Genomic DNA, 12,288 nt, shown 5'->3' on the forward strand with positions numbered 1-12,288 from the left:
TGTATGCCGACTTTGGGCCAATGCCTATTCAGATCTTCTGCCAATTTTTACATCAGATTCTTTTTTGTTTGCTCTTATATTGTGTGAGTTCTTTATAATTTTGGATATTAATCTCTTATCAGAGATATGATCTTAAAATATTTTCTGCCATTCAGTAGGTTGCCTTTCCATTTTGTTGATGATCTCCTTTGCCCCGCAGAAGACTTTTATTTTGACATAGTTCCAATGAGTTTTGTTCTTGTCACCTTTGCTTCTGGTGTCAAATAGAAAAAATTATCCACCAAGACCAATGTCAAGGAGCTGACTGCCTAGGTTTTCTTCTAAGTATTTTATGGTTTCAGGTCCTATATTTAAGCCTTTATCCATTTTAAGTTAATTTTTGTGTATAGGGTAACAATTTTTTCTTTTGCATGTGGCTGTCCAATTTTCCCACCACATTTATTGAAGAAGCTGTCCTTTACCCACTGGATATTCTTGGCTTCTTTATTGTAAATTAATTGACTATGTATGTGCGGATTTACTTCTGTGCTCTTGATTCTGTTCTATTGATTTTTTGTAATGTTTATTTATCTTTGAGAGAGAAGGAGAGACAGAGTGCAAGCGGAGGAGGAGCCGAGAGAGAGGAAGACACAGAATCTGAAGAGGCTCCAGGCTCTGAGCCGCCAGCACAGAGCCCAACGTGGGACTCGAACTCACCAGCTACAAGATCATGACCTGAAGCAAAGCTGAATGCTTTACCAGCTGAGCCAGTCACCCCCCCTGATCCTTTTTTTTTTTTATGTGAATACCATACTATTTTGATTACTATAGCTTTGTGATATACTACTTTGAAATTAGGTAGCAGAAATTTCTACTTCTTCATGATTCAGTCTTGGTAAGCTGTATGTTAACTATAAATTTAGTCATTTCTTCTAGATTATCCAATTTGTTGGCATATAATTCATAGTAGTCTCTAAATTTGTCCCCCTTTTTTGGCTGAAGTATCATAAAGCAAATCCCAACTTCAATACGCAGGTCTAATAAGGAGTTTATTTAATTTTTCTTTATTTAAATTCTAGTTAGTTAACGTATAGTGTAATGTTGGTTTCAGGAGTAGAATTCAGTGATTCGTCACTGACACACAGCACTCAGTGCTCATCACGAGTGCCCTCCTTAATACCCATCACCCATCTAGCCCATGTCTAATAAGGACTTGAAATAAAACCATATCCACAATGCCCTTATCCCACTTACAAAATTAAGAAAACCTTGATACTATTCATCAATCAGCAATATTAAAAATTTTTCTGATTGTCTCAAAGTTTCCCTTTACAGTTGCTTAATATATTCAAGATCTAAACAAGGTTAATGCATTGCACTTGGTTAAGTCCCTTTTATTCAGTCTTACTAGTACCTCACCCTTTTTTCCATACCATTGATTTACTGGAGAAGCAACATATTCCATATTCTGGATTTAGCTGATTCTTTCCTTATTATATTCCTTCCTTAGGATAGTCCCCTTATTTTTGTAGATAGGTGGTGAGAGCTAAAATTTTTGTTAAATTCAGTTCCATATTCTAGATGAGAATATTCTATAGTACTTGCTGGATACTTCCTAACACATTCCATCTTGAGGCACATAATGTCATAGTATCATTTTTTTATGATGAAATATTGATCATGGGTTCAAGTGGCATCAGCTTGATTCCTGTATTATAAAGATTTTCATCAACTCTTAATTGTTTTTGCGTCAATTGATGATTGTGCATTGTGATTCGATATTTTGAGGTTGCACAATAATGAATTTATGATTCTATTATTCATTGTGAATTTGCCAGGTACCATAGAGAACTTTTTATCATCAACCAATGTTACCTTGAAATACAGTTTGTAGATGAAAGATAGGATCAATGCTTGGTTCTTTTTATTTATCAATTTTTAGAATAATGAATTGGTGCCCTTGCAAATTTGGTTGGACAATAAGGCCTTTATAAAAATTGTGATGAATGGATTTTCATATATTTGAATTATTTTAATTACTCTTTTTGATGCTTAAATATTTTGGCCAATAGAAATTATTCATGTTGGTTCCTGTGTATTTTAGATGTGTTCACATTAATCCTTGATCTTTTTCTTGCCTTCTGGCATAAGACGGGCCAGACTCATCCTGTACATTTCCTGCTCCCGACCTTGAATCATTTCTCCAAAAAGTGCTGGTTCCTTTCAGTAGGAAATGGTAGTTAGAAACCACCATCAGTAGTACTCATTGCCACTGAATTATTATTGTTCTAGATCTTTCCAATGAATAGAGCTGGGAAATAGGCAATTATTTCAAGAGAAAAAAATCTTGAATTCATTCCAATATTCCAGTTCAAATGTAACATTATAGGGTTTTATCTTAACGTATTTGATTTTATATTGCTGTTTAACTTTCTCATATGAAACTTTTTTTTCCTAATGACACTCACGAAACTCCTTGTCTGTTTTATACTACTTAACAGTTTATTGAATTCCTTTTGTCTATGTAATAAGTGTGTTTTAAAGTCACCGATCTAGGGTGTCTGAGTGACTCAGTTGGTTGGATGTCCAATTCTTGATTTCAGCTCAGGTCATGACCTCATGGTTTCTGAGTTCCATTGGGGCTGCACAGACATTTCGAAGCCTGCTTGGGATTCTCTCTGCCCCTCCCCCATGCTCCCTCCCTCCCTCCCTATTTCTCTCTCTCTGTCTCTCTGTCTCTCTCTCTGTCTCTCTCTCTCTCTCAATATATAAATAAACCTAAGAAAAAAATTTAAGCCACCTGGTCTAATTATTTTCTGTATATGGCTGTGCCATCAACTTGAGATGTAGTTAGTTTAGTTTCAATTCTGTTTTCAATTTTTAGGGGCTTGATTTTTTTCCTTTTTAGAATAATTGCCTTCTAATTATGTAGTATATGGCATATCACTAGACATTATTCTAAAGTCTTTTTATTCATCATCTAATTTATCCCTCAGGGTAAACCTGTGCTGTCCGTATTACCACCTCTGCTTTATATTCAGGGAGAGAGTGAGGTACTAACACGTTCCATAGTTCCCAAGATCACAAGAGGCAGGATAAGAATTTCACCAGAAGGATCTGGGGGCGCTTGTGAGGTTGAGTGGGTTAAGCAGCCAACTTTTGATTTTGGCTCAGGTCATGATCTTACTGTTTGTGAATTGGAGCCCCGCATCGGACTCGGCGCTAACCATGGGGCCTCCTTAGGAGTCTCTCCCTCCCTCTCTGCCCTTCCCTCTTTCTCTCTTTCAAAGTAAATAATAATAAACTTAAAAAAATTTTTTAAAAAATTTAAAGGATCTGATTTATAATCCCCAGGCAAAATATAAGTTCCACGAGAGAGATAAATGCAAATCAATATGAGGGAGACAAGAGAAAATTGTGTATTTTCTTAAAATTTATATATTTACTTTGAGAGAGAGAAAGCGCAAGCAGGGAAGACACAGAGAGGAGAGAGTGAGAATCCCAAGCAGGCTCCGCACTGCCATCACGGAGCCCAAAGTAGGGCTTGAAAAATGAACCATAAGATCATGAGATCATGACCTGAGCCAAAGTTGGACACTTAACCCACTGAGACACCCAGATACCTTGAAAATTGTGTTTTTTTAAATTACAGCCATCCTAACAGGTGTGAAGTGGTATCTCATTGTGGTTTTGATTTGCAATTTCCTGACGGTTAGTGATGTTGAGCACCTTTCATGTACCTGTTGGTCATTTACATATCCTCTTTGGAGAAATTTTTATTCAAGTCCGTTGTCCATTTTTAAATTGGATTACTTGTTTTTTTTTATTGCTATTGAGTTGTAGGAGTTCTTTATATATTATGGATGTTAACAACTTATCAGATACATACTTTGCAAATATTTTCTTCCATCCCATTGGTTGCCTTTCCACTCAGTTGATTTTTTTTTCTGTGCAGAACCTTTTTAGTTTAGTGTAATCCCCCCCCCGCTCCCGTCTATTTCTGCATTTGATGCTTGTGCATGACATGTGATATCCAGGAAATCATTACCTAGATCAATGCCAAGGATCTTTTTCCTTATGTTTTTTTTTGGAGCTTTATGATCTCAGGTCTTACATTGAGCCACTTGAGTTAATTTTTGTGAGTGATGTAAGATAGGGGTCCAAAGTCATTCTTTTGCATTTGGCTGTCTGGTTTTCCCAAAATCATTTATTGAAGAGACTGTCCTTTCCCAATTGTGTGTTCTTGGTCTCCTGTCAAAAATCAATTGACCATATATGTAAGGGTTTATTTCTGGACTCTCTATTCTGTTCCACTGATCAATGTGTCTTATGTTATGCCAGTACCATACCGTTTTGATTGCTATAGCTTTGAAATATAGTTTGAAATCAGGGATTGTGATGCCCCCTGCTTTATTTTTCTTTCTCAGGATTGCTTCAGCTATTCGGAGTCTATTGTGGTTACATACACATTTTAGAGTGGTTTATTCTTTTTTTTTTAATTTTTTTTAATGTTTTATTTATTTCTAGGAGAGAGAGAGAGAGAGACAGCGTGAGCAGGGGAGGGTCAGAGAGAGAGGGAGTCACAGACTCAAACAGGCTCCAGGCTCTGAGCTGGCAGTCAGCACAGAGCCTGATGCGGGGCTCGAACCCACAAACCGTGAGATCATGACCTAAGCAAAAGTCGGACGCTTAACCGACTAAGCCACCCAGGTGCCCCTAGAGTGGCTTATTCTATTTCTGTGGGGGGAAAAATGACATTGGAATTTTGATTGGGATTCCTTGAATCTGTAAATTGCTTTGGGTAGTATGGACATTTTCACCACATGAATGCTTCCAATCCAAGAACATGGGACATCTTTCCACTTATTTATGTTTTCTTTGATATCTTTCATCAATGTCTTATAATTTTCAAAGTACAGGTCTTTTACTTCCTTGGTTAATTTTATTCCCAAGTATTGTTTTTCATGCTATTTTAAATGGAATTGTTTTCTTAATTTTTCTTCCATATAGTTTGTTATTAGTGTATGGAAATGCAGCTAAGGGGCGCCTGGGTGGCTCAGTCAGCCAAGCATCTGATTTCGGCTCTGGTCACGATCTTGTGGTCCATGGGTTTGAGCCCCACATCAGGCTCAGTGCTGACAGCTCAGATTCTGGAGCCTGCTTTGGATTTTGTGTCTCCCCCTCTCCCTGCCCCTCCCCTGCTCACACTCCATCTCTCTCTCTCTCAAAAATAAACATTAAAAAATGTTTAATAAAAAAAAGAAATGCAGCTGATTTCTGTATGTTGGTTTTGTATTCTGCAACTTCACTGAATTCATGTATTAGTTCTAACACATTTTTTTAATTTTTTATTTTATGTTGAGCCCAACATCAGGCTCAAACTCATGACACAGAGATAGAGTCACATGCTCCACTGACTGAGCCAGCCAGAAGCCCCAGTTCTAACAGTTTATAGTGGGGTCTTTAGGGTTTCTATATATAAGACCACATCATCTGTGAACAGAGTTAACTAATTCTTCCTTTCTGATATGGATGGCTTCTATTTCTTTTTCTTGCCTAACTGGTCAAGCCTGGACTTCCAATACAATGTTGAACAAAAGTGGTAAAAGTGGGCATCCCTGTCTTGTTCTTCATTTTAGAGAAAAATTTTAACTTTGACCATTGAGTATGATGTTAGCTGTGGGACTGTTTTATATGACCTTTATTATGCCGTGGGACATTTCTTCTATACCCAATTTGTTGAGTGTTTTTATCATGAAAAAATGTTGTATTCTGTCAAATGCTTTTTCTGCATTTTTTGAGATGATCACATGATTTTTGTCACTCATTCTGTTAATGGTGTATCACATTGATTGATTTGCAGATGTTGAAACATTCTTGCATCCCAAGAATAAATCCTGCATCCTGACGGTGAATGATCCTTTCAGTGTGCTGTTGAATTCAGTTTGCTAATATTTTGTTGAGTATTTTTACAACGACATTCATCAGGTCTGTAATTTTCTTTCCTTGCAGTGTCTATAATTTGGCTTTTTTTTTTTAATGTTTTATTTATTTCTGAGAGAGAGAGAGAGAGAGAGCGTGAGCAGAGGAGGGTCAGAGAGGGGGAGAGAGAGAGATACAGAATCCGAAGCAGGCTCCAGGCTCTGAGCTGTCAGCACAGAGCCGACGCAGGGCTCGAACCCACGAACCATGAGATCATGACCTGAGCCGAAGTCGGAGACTTAACCGACTGAGCCATCCAGGTGCCCCTATAATTTGGCTTTGGTATCAGGGTAGTGTTATCCTCAGAAAATGAGTTTGGAAGGTTCCTTTTCAGTTTTTTGGAAGAATTTGGTAGAATTTGCCAGTAAAACCATCTGGTCCTAGGCTTTTCTGTGTTGGGAAGTTTTTTGATTGCTAATTCAACCCTGTCCTCTGCTGATCTGTTTAGTTTTTCTATTTCTATTTTCTATTTCTATTTCTTCATGATTCATTTAGACAGTATGTTTCTAGGAATTTATCCATTTTTTTCCTCATTTATCCAGTTTGTTGGCATATAATTATTTATTATATTCTCTTATAATCTTTTGTATTTTTGTGGTGTCAATTGTAATTTCTCATTTATTTCTTTTTACAAAGAAATCTATCAGTATAATAATAAATTTATAAACTTCTTTATAATAGCTTTATATATGTTTTTTCAATTTTCTCTTCTATAGCATGTTCTATGTACTGATTTGCATCTTACTTATTGTACTTAATATATTCTGGAAACCACTGCACATTTGTTTTCCAGAGATCTTCCTTAATTTTTACTATAACTGCATGAGTTTCCAACTTGTGAACACACCATAGTGTATTCAACCACCCTCCTATGTTTGAATATTTAGTTAGTCCCCTTATATTGGTATTTTATTTTCTCTCTTTTTCTCCTGATTGATCTAGCTAATGTTTTTTCAGATTTGTTGATTTTAAGAAAATAATTTTGGTTTCACTGATTTTTAAATTAAATTAAATTTATTTTTATTTTTTGAGAAAGAGACAGCAGGCACAAGTGGGGGAGGGCCACAGGGAAAGGGAGGGAGAGATTCTTAAGCAGACTCCACACCCAGCACAGAGCCTGTCACAGGGCTGGATCTCATGACTGTGAGATCATGACCTGAGCCGAAATCGAGAGTTGGATGCTTAAGGGACTGAGCCACCCAGGCACCCCTCATTGATTTTCTTTTTTGTTTATTTTCTAGCCACTGATTTTTGCTACTCACTGAATAATTTCCTTTTTCACTCTAGATTTAACTGTCTTTTTCTGGCTTTGTTAAGGTGGAAACTTGGGAACATGTCTAAAGTTTCTTCTTTTCTGATATGAACACTTAAAGGTATAATAAATTCCTCAGGGTGCCTGGGTGGCTTAGGCAGTTATGTATCCAACTTCGGCTCAGGTTATGATCTCATGGTTTGTGAGTTCGAGCTCTGCACTGGGCTCTCAACTGTCAGCGTAGAGCCTGCTCGGGATTCTCTCCCCTTCTTTCTCTGCCTCTCTCTCTCTCTCTCTCTCTCTCTCTCAAAAATAAACATTTTAAAAAGGTATAAATTCCTCTATAAACATTACATTAGCTGTAATCCATATATGTTGATATGTATTTTCACTTTCATCCAGTAAAACATGTTTTGAGATAATATCCCTTGTGAGTTCTCCTTTTACCCATGGCTATCTACAGATGTGTTATTTAATTTTTAAAGGTTTCTTTGTGCATACATGCATGTGCGTGTTATTTAATGTTTAACTGTTTGGCGCTTCCAGGTATCTTCCTGTCACTGATTTCTAATTTAATCCCATTTTGGATGGAGATCATACTCTTTCTTATTCAGTTGTATTTCAATTTATTGAGACTTATTTAATAACTCAGGAAACGGTTTGTTCTGGTGAATGGTCCCCGTGTGCTTGAAAAGAAAGTAACTTCTACTGTTGCTGAATGTTCTATAGAAGTCAGCTGGGTCAGTTGGTTAACAGGGCTCAAGTTTTCTCTGTTCTTACTTATTTTCTGTATATTATCAGTTGATGAGAAAGGAGTGTTGAAATCTCCGGCTATACTTATGGGTTTTTCTTGTTCTCTCTGTTCTGAGAGTTTTTGCTTTTGTATTTTGATGCTCTGTTATTAGATACACAATTGAAATTGTTATGTCTTAGTGCATTGATCCTTTTTTCTTTAGGAACTACCTCTCTTTATTCATGTTAATTTTACCTATCCCAATGTTTACTTTGATATTAATATAGCCACTTTAACTACCTTACAATTGATGTTTGCCTGATGTATCATTTTCGTCCTTTTACTTATGTCTTTGTGTTCTAAGTATGTCTCTTGGAGATGATATATAGTTGGATCTTGCTTTTATATCCACTCTGATACCCTCTATCATTTAATTGAGATATATAATGTAGAGTTTAGCAAACATTTTCTGGAGAGCCAGATAGTAAAGTGGTCTCTGCTTTGCTGCTATGGTGTCAAACTATCTGTAGAAAATATGTAAAAATATGCACATGCCCCGTTTATTTACAAAAACCAGAGGCTCTCTCTGCTTCTGAAGCACATTCTGATTCTCTCCCTGATTGTTCGGCTCTTCTTCTCCTTCTCTTCCTCTTCCTTCTCTTTCTCCTCTACCTCCTGTTTTCTTCTATTCTTCTCCCTTCCTTTGCCCCTTCACTTCCTTTTTGTTTTTCTTCCTTGATAGAGTGATGTTTTCTTTGTATAATTTTCCTTAAGCTCAATAAACTTCCGTAAATATTTCCTTAGAGCAAGTCTGGCCAGCAAAAAAAAAAAAAAAAAAGTGCGAGAGAGAAATTCTCTGTGTCTGTCTGAGCAGTCTTTATTTTGAAAAATATATTTTTAAAATATTTATTTATTTGGGGGGGGAAGGGACAGAGAGAGGGAGAGAGAGAATCACAAGCAGGCTCCTCGCTCAGCACAGAGCCCTACATGGGTCTTGATCTGACAACTGTGAAATCATGACCTGAGCTGAAATCAAGATTTGGACACTTAATCTTAAGGCTGATCCACCCAGGCATTCCTTGAAAAATATTTTTGCTGGATACAAAATTCTAGGTTGAGAGTTTTTCTTCTGGCAAAATAAACATGTCATTTCACTGTGTTCTGGCTCCACTGTTTCTGAACATAGTCTTTGGTATTTCTTGTCTTTGGTCTACTACTAATGTGTTTTGTTTGAAATGTTTTTTAAAGTTTCTCTTTTTGTAATTTGATGAAAACATGACTTGATGTTATTTTCATTCTGATTAGGGCTCATTGAGCTTTTTGAATATGTTGGTTTATAGTTATCATCAAATTAGAAAACATCTGGCTATTCTTTTAAATATTTTTCTGTCCCATTATTTGGAGATTCAAATTATACATATATTAGATAACTTAATACTGTCCCCACAGATCCCTGAAGTTCTTTTGTCCCCCAGTCTTTCCCCTGCCCTGTTTCCATTTAAAAGCATTTCTATTATTATATCTTTAGGTAGATGATCTTTTCTTTTGCAGTGTCTAATCTTCTGATAATCCCATCCAGTGAATTTATTTTCTGGCTACCTCTGGCAGCCACAAGTCTGATCTCTTTTTTATGAGTTTGGTGTGTGTGTGTTTGTGTGTGTGTGTGTGTGTGTGTTTTAGATGGCACATATAAGTAAGATTATACAGTATTTGTCTTTCTCTATCTGACTTATTTCATTTAGCATAATGTCTTCAAGGTCCATCCATGGTGTTGCAAATGGTAGAATTTTCTCGATTTTTTGTGGTGGATAATATTCCATTCATCCATCAATGGATTTTTTTAAATTTTCTTTTAAATTTTTATTTGAATTCTTTCTTCCTTGGGCATGTTGTAGTTTATCCTTCATTTTAAGGCACTTATGACCTTTTTTTCTTTCTGATTACTTTCCTGAGTTTGATCAATTCTTGTTGCATTTCATCCTGAGTTTGTTTGCTTATACCCCTTCTTAGTGTTGGAATTTATGATTCTAAGTGCTTTTTATTTTTATTTTTTTAATAGTTTATTTTTGAGACAGAGAGGGACAGAGCATGAGGGGGGTAGGGGCAGAGAGAGAGGGAGACACAGAATGCGAAACAGGCTCCAGGCTCTGAGCTGTCAGCACAGAGCCTGATGCGGGGCTCAAACCCACGAACTGTAAGATCTGACCTGAGCCGAAGCCGGACGCCTAACCGACTGAGCCACCCAGGTGCCCCTCTAAGTGCTTTTTAAAAGATTTTCTTTACATGCTTGTTTGAGACTATATAATTCAGTGTAGAGTTTTGGGTTACAGAATATGACTTTGTGGTTGGTTTTGGGAGGGAGAATTTTCATCAGCTAAAAGTACTTTTTTTTGTATTTGTGTTTTTATATTGCTTTTTATAGAGTTGGTTTAATATTTTGGTATTAACCAAGAGAGATGGAGTTCAGCCAAGATATGAAAGTACAGCATGTTTTTTTTTTAAATGAATTTGTGGTAGTGTCCAAGTATTTGTATAACCTATTTTTCCAGATCCTTAATTTAACTTTCTCCTTTCCTTTCACTGTGGTATCTCCAAGACTTTTGCAGTCATCTGGACAAGAGACGGTGGTGGCATGGACAACGGTGGCAACAGTAGGACTAGTGAGAAGCAGTCTCATTATTTTGAAGGTGGAACTCACAGGATTTACTAACAGATCAGCTGCAGGTAGGAGAAAGAAGGAGAGGAGTCCAGATCAAATGACACCAACATGTTTATTTTTTAATTTTTTACTAAGCAACAGTAGAATAGAGTTGCCATTCACTGACATGGAGAGAACTGATGGAGATGCCTTGGGAAGGGCAGCTACCAAGAAATCAGTTTTAGGGGTGCCCGGCTGACTCAGGCAGTAGAACATGTGACTCTTTTTTTTTTTTAATGTTTTATTTATTTCTAGGAGAGAGAGAGAGACAGTGTGAGCAGGGGAGGGTCAAAGAGAGAGGGAGTCACAGACTGAAACAGGCTCCAGGCTCCGAGCGGGCAGTCAGCACAGAGCCCGACGTGGGGCTCGAACCCACGAACCGCGAGATCATGACCTAAGCGAAAGTCGGATGATTAACCGACTAAGCCACCCAGGCGCCCCTAGAACATGTGACTCTTGATCTCAGGGTCATGAGTTTGAGCCACTCACTGGGAGTAAAGATTGCTTAAAAGAAAGGAAGAAAGAAAGAAAGAAAGAAAGAAAGAAAGAAAGAAAGAAAGAAAGAAAGAAAGAAAGAAAGAAATCAGTTTCAGACTTGTAAAATTTGAAATGGATGTTACTGATCTAAATGGTGACTCAGGCATACGGTTGGATAGACAGTTCTGGAATCTGGGGAGAGGTCCAGGCTGGAGATATAAATGTGGGAGTTACCTGCATATAGATGATATATATAAGATCAAGAGACTCAACAAGTGTCACCAAGTGAATGGGTATAGATAGGAAAGAGAGAGGACCAAGGGCTGTGGTAGAGGAACTAACACTTACAGATTAGAGAAATGAGGGGGAATATGAATGAGAAAAAAAAAAAAAAAAAGACTGAGGAAGAGCAGGCAGAAAAAGGGGGAAAGACCAAGAGGGAGCAGTGTCCTGAAAGCTAAGAAATCTAAGTGACTCAAAAAGTAGAAAGTAACCAACTATGACAGATGCTGCTAATAGGGTGAGTAAGATGAGCCTTCAGAAGTAGCCAGTGGTTCTGAAAAGGTGGAGACTCTGGGTGACTCGAGGTGAGCAGTTCAGGAGTGGAGTGGGTGCACACTTGATTGTAGCAGGTTTGGGAGAGAACAGAGGAAAAGAATTGCTGATCATGAGTCTGGGAACTTTATTCTAGACAGCACAGAAATAGGGCAGTAATTGAAAGGGGTAGTGGAATGAAGCAAGGGATTTTTTTGAAAGATGGGAGAATAAAAGTATTTTCTGATATGAATGGCCTAAGGAATCCTTATGAAAAGGATGTCTAACAGTGGCCTGTGAATTTCCTTGAAATTGTAGGATGACAGTAGAGGCAGGGGAGAGAGTTAAAGTGCAAGTCATCTCCTGAGGGTAGCCACATGTGTACTGCAAAGAAGCTGTGGTTGTGGTTGTGGCTTGTGATTAAGATTTCCCTCACAATTAATCATGGGCCATTTGTTAAAGAGCCTCATACACTGTAACGCTTAAGCTTTGGTTATTACCTCTATAGAGGTATATAAGACAAAGTGAAGATGCTTGCATTTCATCTACACTGAAGGTCACTATACATTGCTATAGTGCATGCCTGTGCATATATATATACAGTATATATATATATATATATATCCTATATAT

Source organism: Hyaena hyaena, unplaced genomic scaffold, assembly GCF_003009895.1.
Source record: "Hyaena hyaena isolate Hyena2069 unplaced genomic scaffold, ASM300989v1 scaffold_193, whole genome shotgun sequence".
In the NCBI taxonomy this organism is placed as follows: Eukaryota; Metazoa; Chordata; class Mammalia; order Carnivora; family Hyaenidae; genus Hyaena; species Hyaena hyaena.